Source organism: Lepisosteus oculatus, chromosome 12, assembly GCF_040954835.1.
Source record: "Lepisosteus oculatus isolate fLepOcu1 chromosome 12, fLepOcu1.hap2, whole genome shotgun sequence".
Lineage (NCBI taxonomy): Eukaryota > Metazoa > Chordata > Actinopteri > Semionotiformes > Lepisosteidae > Lepisosteus > Lepisosteus oculatus.
The window spans coordinates 31278240-31289023 of NC_090707.1; positions in this window are offsets into that span (position 1 = coordinate 31278240).

The window sequence follows — 10784 nt, forward strand, 5'->3', positions numbered from 1 at the left end:
GTACAGCAAATTAAAGACATTCTTTTAGAATTCAAAGTGCCCATTTCATTTTCACAAGAGAAATAAATATATTATTTAAATAATGTCGAGAGATGAAATTATATGGAAAAAAACTTTTTTTATCCTAAGGGTTTAATTGCAATAGGCATTAAAGCTTGATACGAAGGCTGTATAATAGCTCATTTTAACATAAATTTGTTTGCTTTAACAGCATTCCATACTGAAGCATTAATCTTGAACAAAAAGCAAAATATCAAATTCAAAAATCAATTGACAACTGATTTTGATCACTACTAAAAAAAAAAGAGCTAAAATGAGTACAAAACGCTGTACAGTATAACAGTGTCCACCAAGAAAACAGTATAATGAAATAACAAGGGCTGGAAAACATTAAAATATTTTCAGCTATGATGTAAACAGATGACATAAAGTAATGCTTTGAAGTGAAATAATTGCACTCCCTGGGGCATTTAAGGTCAGTATAACAACATGTGGCTGAAAACGTTCTTCATACCAGTTGTGGAAGTTAATACAGTATTACCAAAACCCACAGTAGGTTATTTTTTAGGTGCTTAAATTTGTGTTTTTTTTTTTGTCTCTTCTGATCTCTGGATGTACACCTTGGTAGCAAACTCTAGGCTCATTTCTGAGGGGAGTGAGGTTAGAATTCTACAACAAGGGATAAACCCCTGGTCATTTCTTGTGAATGTTGCTTTTGAATGTTTGCTTTTTTCCCCAGAACATTTCAGATTGTAAACTGGGTAGTCCTAGGATAAATGCATTTGATAGAACTTATTATGTTTTTTTTTGTGATGTAGCATTTATTCAATAACTTCAGAACAAGAAAGGTTACAAATGAAAAAAAGATAACATCGATTAATGGATCACATCTAGCTGTTTTTTAAGGAAGTCAAGGCATTAACCTTAACTTCAACTTGGCTGGGTACCTTGTTTCAAACCTTTGGATAAAGTAGTGCTTCCTCTTCTCAGATTTAAGTGCCCCTCCACCTAATTTTCACTTCTGTCATCTGGCTCTTGTTTCACTGTTGTGAAGAAGTGCACTGGCTTTACTTTGTCACTGCCCTTGAGAATTTTGAATATTTCTAACAGGTCACCTCCTAAGTGACCTCTGTACTTTTTCTGTCAGAATGTAGGACATTCCTGTAAGTCCTGGAATGTCGTTCTCTGGATTGTTTTTAGATATAATCAACAATTTAGCATGTGGAATCAATGTTTGTTATAATCGATATTGAATCAAACTGGAATCAACACCAACATGTGAAATCAATTGTAACAAACTAAAAGCCTAATGTACAATTTTAGCATCTCTTGATTTGAATTATTATCCATTTATTTTTGAATTATTGAATTACAATGGTTGAGTTTCAAAACTATGGTTGCTGCTGGAAGAGGTGTTAGTGAGGCCAGCAGGGGGCACTCACCCTGCGGTCCATGTGGGTCCTAATGCCCCCTTCAGGTTAAACGTAAAACCGAGGTCCTGACTCTCTGTGGTCATTAAAAATCCCAGGGCGTTTCTCGAAAAGAGTAGGGGTGTAACCCCGGCGTCCTGGCCAAATGTCCCATTGGCCCTTACCAATCATGGCCTCCTAATAATCCCCCTCTATGAATTGGCTACATTACTCTGCTCTCCTCCCCACTAATAGCTGATGTGTGGTGAGCGTTCTGGCGCACTATGTCTGCCGTCGCATCATCCAGGTGGATGCTGCACATTGGTGGTGCTGGAGGGGAGTCCCCATTACCTGTAAAGCGCTTTGAGTGGAGTGTCCAGAAAAAGCGCTATATAAATATAAGCAATAATTATTATTATTATTATTATTATTATTATTAATTACAAGTATTTAAAACTTCTGGTGAGTGAAATTGTGACTGAAAAATTAAATCTCTAATTTAGAATGAACCTAGGATACCAAATTAATATCTCATAACAATGTTTTGATTAAATAAAACTAAGTGCTTAATTTGAATGGTGTATATCAGCAGAAATTTACATTTGCTTTCAGTAAAAAAAACAACTACTAACATCAGTTCCTTGCCATTTGTTAAAGTCCAAAAGCTCCATTCATGTTACATCCTATGCAACACAATGGAGACAAAGGAAGACTAAAGAACTGATCTGAATCCCTGTAATTTGATTTCCATAACTCATTCATAAGCATAGAAACAGCAGAGAAAGAACAGAAAGAATCTGAAATGTGATTATATCTTAAGGTGCTGAGGCACCTGGGAAAAACCCCAGATTTCCCTTAACTAATTTCCAGTCTGTGCTGATTTCATAATGTTGATGTACTACATTCATAATGACTCGCTCTTATCACCATAGGAGATAGAGCCAAACTGTTTTCCATTACCTTTGCTCATGGCTTTAATCACGTACAATATTTTGTTTCTATCTACCGTTTCTGCCTAACTCTACATTCAGAACTAAAAGCATATTTAATACCTACTCTTCACAATTTTTCCTTCACAGTCCTTCCTCTGAACTAAGAGGCCTTCCTCAGTATCCGCTTTAGTCAGAAAGCACAGGCTTTTGGGCATAAAAAAATTGTTTGATTTGGACATTCAAGTTTTGCTGAAAAATGCATTTTAAAAAGTGCATATGTCATTTTTAACCCTCCCGTTACTTCATCCAATTCAGGGTCATGGGGGAGCTGGAGCCTATCCCAGCAAGTCAAAGAAGCAAGGCAGGGCACACCCTGGATGGGACACCAGTCCATCACAGGGCCATGTCACAAATTACAAAATGTATCATTCAAAAGGTTTCCAAAGGGAAACTGAAGAATACTGGTGTATTCAGAGACAATTAAAACAGTTCTGCATCCTTGAGTAACTGGACTAACCTAACTTAGATAGGCAAGTCAAGTGACTCGTTTGCAATAGTTTTTTTCCTGCTGGTTAGAAAGACCTTTTGTGTTTTTTCCAGGGTGTTAGCCTGCAGTGCTGATCTTAATATTTTATATGAGGTTATCCTGTACTGTTTAAATTCAAATTTACGTCACTAATAGTGAAATCTATTTGTGACATAAATTAGTACCACAATCTAAATCTAGTACCATTTTAAAGCAAAAGCTTAAATTGTAGTTTCTCATACCCAAGAGATTGGGAAACCTTGTTTTAATGAGGAAATAAAGAAGAAAAGTTTTTGCTTTTCTGCATGATCTCTGTACAGAGATCCAAAGGAGACCACATTTCCCTAATGTTCCATTTAGAAAAAACTGATTGTAGCAGAGCTGTTGGAGACTTAATTAATTAATGTTTTGTTGCCCTTAGTGATGGAATCTTAAATCCCCCAAAATATAAAGTGACTTAGCACAGAAACGTGACCTTTAAAGCAAACAACTCATTCTAACACATATTAACATTTGTTCAGAAATTAACATTGGTTAACTACGATAGGTACTGTATCAATGAATTACAATGACCGTGAGGACATTATATTTATTATATGGAAGCTTTATTTTAATTTTTTGCATAGTATTCCTGTACACAGAATTGCATTACTGTAGTAAAAACGTTGCAGCAGAAATGTCAAGATGCTGATGTATTTCCCCAGCTATGTCACTTTCACAACGCACTGGCAAATCTTTCTTTACTGAGCTGAAGTTTCATTAAAAAAGTAAAGTCAACTGACAAAATACTGAAAAAAAAATTACTACATTATTACAAATTATGTTCTTTAATTATTATTTTCTATAAATGATACATGGACAGAAAGGCACAGATTCTTTGGGTTTTGTTGATAAAGTAAGTGTTATCACAAACTTCTGCTAACAAGGAAACCTCTTTATTCCATGTCATTGTTTATTTGTTTGCAATTTACATTCTATTCATAATCCCCTGTGTACAAAGAGTTCATGATATATAATATATAATGATCTTGTGTTATTCTGATGGATGTGAAATTCAGTCATATGATAAGCTTTTTTGCATCAGTACATACATCAAGCAAAAGTCACATTGTTGCCATTTAAAGGGCAGGCTGTGAATCTGATTTTAATATTTCATTATCAAATGGATTGTTACATTTACTATAATACAGTATGTAGTTTAAATTTCATGTCAGTTATAACTATTGTTTACCCATTGAAAGAAATAGCTAAAAGGTGGTCTCCAAGCAAAGACAATATTTTAATAACAGCTCTTTCTTTTAAGAAAGGTACATCTAAATGCACTCAACATAACTGGAAGAATACTCTTTATAGCTTTATAGTTTGAACCATTTCGGCTTTCATATTCATACTGTATAAGCCGACAGCAGGACTGCATATTTTGAACTTGCCATCTTATTTTGAGTGCACTTACTTACACTGGCTCATTGGAATAACACAATATGTAAAATCTCATTTTTATGTGTATCATTTTGTGTTGACAGCCTTCAAGTGATAAACCTGAAGTGGGTCAATCTTCAATGGAAAAGAAGACTGTGTTTAGTTAAACCTGTCCTAGTGATTCCCAACAACAGGCTTGTACTACACACGGCCTGCATGGGCAATAGGTTAACTTAATTTGCAGAGAGTTGTGTTCAGAAAAATTGGCTAGTATAGATCTAGTTGGCACTGACATATAAGGTGAATTCATATAATGCCTCTATGTTGTGAGACACTAAACCGCATGTCAGTTGTGATGTCCTACAGGTTCCTCCCAGGCCTGATGGTGTTGGTCAGGTGTGATACACTTTTGTTAAGAATTAACCCATAGGATCTCTTATTTATGTTTGCTTCTGAAAAAAAATATTAAAATACAATGGGGAGAGGTGACTTCCAGATGATTCCTTATGGTGGCACAGGACACTAGTATCGCAGGGCACTATCAATCTACACGAGGATGCTAATGCTTAGGCAATTACCACACACTTTGTCACCTGGTTACATTTGCTTCCATGCAACATCAACCATGTCGGACAGATTTGGATGGATGGATAAATGGCCTTTAAATTCAAACTCTTATAACAACATAAGAAATTTTTGTAAGAAATTGGGTTTCCGTCTTCAACTACATGGCTGAGTAGCTTGTTCCATCCTAAACAACCCTTTGCTCTCCCCAGGTACCACTTGTTCACACATTTAAATGCACATGTAGTTTGCACTAGTGACCTCATGTTTCACTGTTGAATACGAAGAAGCCAACTGAGTTTACTTGTCAATAGCTTTGACTAGAAAGGTTAAACTCTTTTAGCCTGTCAGTGTAGGATATTCCTTTAAGCCTCAGAATATATTTGGCTGCTCTGCTCTGGAATGATCCCAGAGCTGCAATATATTTTTTGTATTGCAGTGTTTAAACTTGCACACAATATTCGAAATGTAGTATTTACTAACGCAGTGCATAATTTTAGCATATTATATAGCTTGATTTAAAGAATATGATTTTAGATACAGTATATATCCTAACATTTTGTTTGCCTTTTGCCCTTTTGTATAGCTTCCCTGCATTGCCTAGTTGTAAAGCATATGTCAACACAAATATATAAGTCTTTTTCATATCTTCAACCTCAGAATTTTCCATTGTTATATACAGCTTATATTTACTATCTGATGTAATATCCACTTGTCTAGGCTGTATTAAATGTCATCTATGTCATCTGCCAGTTTTCCCATTGCTGGTTTTTATCAGGATTGTTTTGAATTTAATTTGCAGCTTCTCCAATGTTTGCTACTTCTTCAGTTTTAGTGCCCTCTGCAAACCTGAATATTTTACCACGTATACGGTATCAGAATCTAGATCATCAATCTAAATTATGAATAGCAGTGGTCCTAGAACTGTGTTAGCATTTTCCCCTTATCTGTACTGTTTTCTGTTAATCAATTCTCAATCCAGACACAAGCATTTCTCTAAATGCCTACCACCTGCAATTTTAGAATTAATCTCTCATGAAAAACTTAATCAAAAGTCTTATAAAAGCCTTAATACACCGTATTGTTGCTCTGTGTGTGTCAGTTACTGTTGTTGCTTGTTCAACCTTTATCAGATAAGATATGTAAGGTCTTCTTTTTCTAAATCCATGACTATTCCATAGGATCATATTTCCAAGTTATCCTCAAGTTTATTTCTAATTAAGGGTTCCATAACTTTACATATAGCAGAAGTCAAGACTTATTGGTTTATAAATACTGATACAATTTCCTTATTTTTTGTAACAGGCTACTACATCAGCAATTCTCCAGTTCCTAGATACTACCCCTGTCTTGAGAGACTGTTCATTGAAGAATGATGTCAATGATCTCTGATTAACATCCCTTGGTTTTTGAGGCAAGACACCAACAGTGTCCGGGGATTTATTAATCTTAATTATTTATAGTACTGTACCTGAAACACTTCTGCCTTTTTTAGTGCTTGAACTATTTAATACATAACTTTGTCCTTCCACTCCCTAGGGCAAGTTATTGATTTCACACAGAACACCAGAGTGAAATACTCATTTAGTACATTAGCCTTTTCCCATGAAGTGTCTAGCAGTTTCCAGTTTCGTTCTGGATATATATTTACTTCCTCAAAAACATTTACATAAACATTCAGATGCAATTTGCCACATTTGTGATGCAATGCAAATTTCCTTTACAATGGAAGTTTTCGAGTGACCAAGAAAGCTGAAGCCTTCTCCTACACATTGTGTCTTCATCTATGTGTTGTATTGATGTGTTTTTTATGCTTTTTGTGCCATATGGATAATAACAACTGTGTTGTTGCCTGCCTCAGCTAGGAGCCTATGAACTTTATGGACAACATCAGCCACCTCAGCTACAGGGTGACAAAATGTTGCGGTCAACTCATGGTCCCTGGTGTGGTGTTCTGCATATAGTTTCCAACAAACACCAATTTTTGTTTACCTCTCCTGAAAGGCTTTGACTTGCAGACTAGCACTAATGGTCTCCAGTATGTCTACATTCCACACACACAGCCCTATACCATTAAAATGATTAATTTGCAAATTGAGTTTTGTTCTTTAGAAACAAAGCTTAATTACTGTTATTAATGAACAAATCATTTTCCAAATATAAAATTGCTTTCAACTGGGCCTAGTAGTCTCTAAGTGTGAAAACAGGAGATGTAGAACTTATTTGAAATCTGTCTGAAAATCTAAATACACCTTTATAGCCACATTCATCACCCCCATGAGCTACATGACAGCCCTTTTTTTTGGACACCCACAGTCTGTGACTCACACTTTTGCATCTACTGCACTTGAATATAACTTGTGGAGTTTTTACAGACCTGCAGCTGAGTTTCCTTCTATGGTCGTGTTGTTTTGCTTTTCTGGGGTGTCTATAAACTGAAGCCTCCTAACCTGAAACCAGAGCATGCTCACTGCAGGACCAGACTCCAGTCTTCAGTGAAACTCCAAGCTTTACAGAGTCCTACAGGGAATAAGAGAAGGTATAGAACAGAAAACATAAGACAGAGACTAGAGCCCATAACCAAACCTGTAAACGTTAAACCTTTATGTGTTCACACACCACAACCAACCTGAGAACAATAACCAGTAGATCTTCATACCATATGCATCAGCCCGTAACCACATCGGCTAAGCCAAAGCCCTATACATTAGTCCATAATTGTAATAACCTGGTGTTTTCTCTATAGAGTATATCCAGATGTTATTTTATTGTGTAACTCCCTTAACGATTATTAATAACTGTGTTTTCCCTCTTAGGGAATGTTTTTAGCAACAGGCTGAAACATGGCAGTCATATGAGCACTGCTGTTCTTTATAACCTTGGGGCAAAACCAGAGCTTCTTATCTTCAGAGTTAACCCAAAGGGAAAGCTAACTTTTACTCCTCCCTCCCTGTCTTCCCTTTCAATACAGAGCCAATCTCCTAAGCAGAGAATGTTCTCCAGGTGTACCTAAACCTCAAACTTGTCTAACCTTCCACAGCTGGAATATAGGTCTTAGCCTTCTACAGGGAAACTCCACGATGGATGTTCTCTCACTGTGTAACCTTCCGCTCTGATCTCAAGAGTTTCTGTCTCAACCATTTAAAGAGACCACAGAAGAATGTCAGCTATGGCAGGATGCCGCAGTGCTCTCACGTGCAGCTGCACAGCTTAGCTGTATGTCCAAATGTTTGTAATTATCCCATCTGCACGCATTTGCCCCAATCTCTATACTAACCCCACTAACAAGTCAATCCATATATGGTTCCCTAGACACCACAACTAAATCAAACTCTCCACATGGCGGCTGCCCTGCTACAAGCATAATGCTATAGCATGCTCTGTATTTGTTCATTACAGCTGATGTCAAAGAAATTTGATCAACAAGATCCCCCTCCTATGTCAATGCTGATTGTCCCCTACAATCATATTAGTAAATTCTATTTATTGTCTCCATAACCTAACATTTAATGAAGTAAGACACTTATTGGTCTATAATTACTCTCTTTAATTTTGTCAACAATTTTGTTAAATAAAACATTTTTCTGCTGAAAAAAAAACACATTTCTAAGTAATGTGAGAAGAGCAGAAAATTGAGCTTTGGATACTTTTCTGTATATAAATGTATTTTCAAAGGAAAGCAAAGGAGACAAAAGCTGGAGGTTAAAGAAAAGGGAAGCAGTGACATCTGACAGTGACAATCTGATAGACCATATGGAAAGAGCACATTGAATTACATTTACAAAAAGATAAAGAATGAGTGCCACTGTGACACAGTGCTTAGCATTGCTGCCTTGTTACACTGGGGCCTTGGGTTCAATTCCTGGTTTGTCATTTGTGTGTATGTTCTCCCAGGGTTTGTGTGCGTTTCCTCCTGGTACTGTGGTTTCCGTGAACAGTATACTGTGGACATACTGGAAGCTTAATCAGCTTCTGAGAAAACTGACCCTGGTGTGAGTGTGTGCTTGTTTGTTCAGCTGATTTCTGCCTTGTGCCCATTGCTTGCAGGGATTGGTTCTAGTTCCTCAGCAACCTGGAATTGGATAAAGTGATTAGTAAATGGATGAATTAATGGTATCGTCTTAAAGAAGACATTTCTTGCCAACATTATGCCCTCTGTGTGACCCTAAAGTGGCCACAAAAACCATGTACATGTGTAGTATATAATGTATATCCTGTTTAATATTTTTTGGCTTGTGATAGAGTAGCTTTTCTTCCATTCTATGAGACTGTATAAAATTGATTGAAATGTGAGGTAATAAGTGAGATTGGATAAAAGGTTCTGGTTAAACAATCTGTCTGTAACATGACTTTGTTTGTTGAGTGTTAGGAAAGAATTGAAGGACATAAGCAAAATGATCCTGACTGTGGAGACACCTCCTCGGATTGTTTTCTCAAGAGCTGGTTTTGGCTCGGCCAAAGGCTCTGGTAATGGTGTGTGAAGGATATCTCTTATTAGTGAAAACAGATAACAAATAGCATAAATCTGATTACACTTGAATGAAGCTAAAAAACTCCATTGTAAGTTCATCAAAAAAATACAACACAATATAATAACATGCATAATTCTTTACAAGTATTTTGTTATTCAAACATGTATATAATGTGACATAGTTTCAGCTGAATGTTAAAACCAGAACTCCAGGTAGACAGACACAAGCTGAAAACAATCAAAGACACCGTTACGGAATTGATGTATGTATGTTCATAAATCACCACACTATTGTGCCACACAAAGTACAGTTTTATATACTGTATATACATAATATTTAGATTCTAAGTACAGTGTAGCATTCACTGGATCTCAAGGTTATTAATAAACTGCGAGCACAGAGCAGGTCTGATTCATTTATAGTGAGGACTAGCAACATGTTATAGTAGTCCACACACAAATTTTGCAGATCTTCAATGGTAGTTTCACCTTTAGTATTAGAGGTGTCTTAGTTCTGTATTAATAATTTAGTATGTCAAGCCATCATTAATGAATAGTTCACTGATTCAAAGATTGTGTGATAGTGTTTCACTTGAGCAGCAATGTTAATGTATCAAAGTGCCATGGAAAATGTGTTTTTCCTTCATCAGTAACAGTTGTATTTTCTGGTTTCTGTTCATTAATATTTCTGTCCGCCTAATAACATTCTATTAAACTCTTTTAATATTAATTATTTTTCTATATCTTTAAGTACTATACTAACAAAAGATAGCATAATAGCATAGAAAGCTACCAACAAGCCTTTCATGGTGTAGAAATTATATAATCTATCAAAACGTATTGCATATCCACAGTATGATGACAACTAATTAATATTGGACAAAAATATGGAAATTGCTTGCCCTCTGGTCCCTGTGAAATAATAGCAGAAAAGAATGACTTTGGCACATTGATCCAAAATATGGCTCAGCTAAGTGTTTAGAAGTTTTGACACTGCTGGTCCAGTTCAAACAGGCTTTAAAGCTATGAACAGATTCTAAACCAAATGCCTTTATTTGAATTTTCTTACTTTTTCAGTTGAGACAGTTGTCTCTCAGCTAACACAGAGATGGGTATAACTACACAACAAACTACACATATTATGTTTTAGTATTTATTATGTATGTTCTTAATGTTATTCTCGCCCCACTGTACCTCAGCAGGGTATGTCAGCTCTGCCCTGATCACTGTGGAGACAGCTTACGCACTACTTTTCTGAAGTGAGAACTGTTACGGCAGCAGGTGCTCAGGGATATTTAAACCCTGCTTGTTTTCTCTTCGGTAATTCTGCATTGACATTGACTCAACTGCCTCCTAGGTTCACAGTGGGGCCCTTTCCTGTTCCTGGTCTCCAGTTTCAGAGCTCCACCTGGGAGCTCTGCCAGATCTCTTCCAGGCTGCTGAGTGCAGAAGAGAGGCCAGTA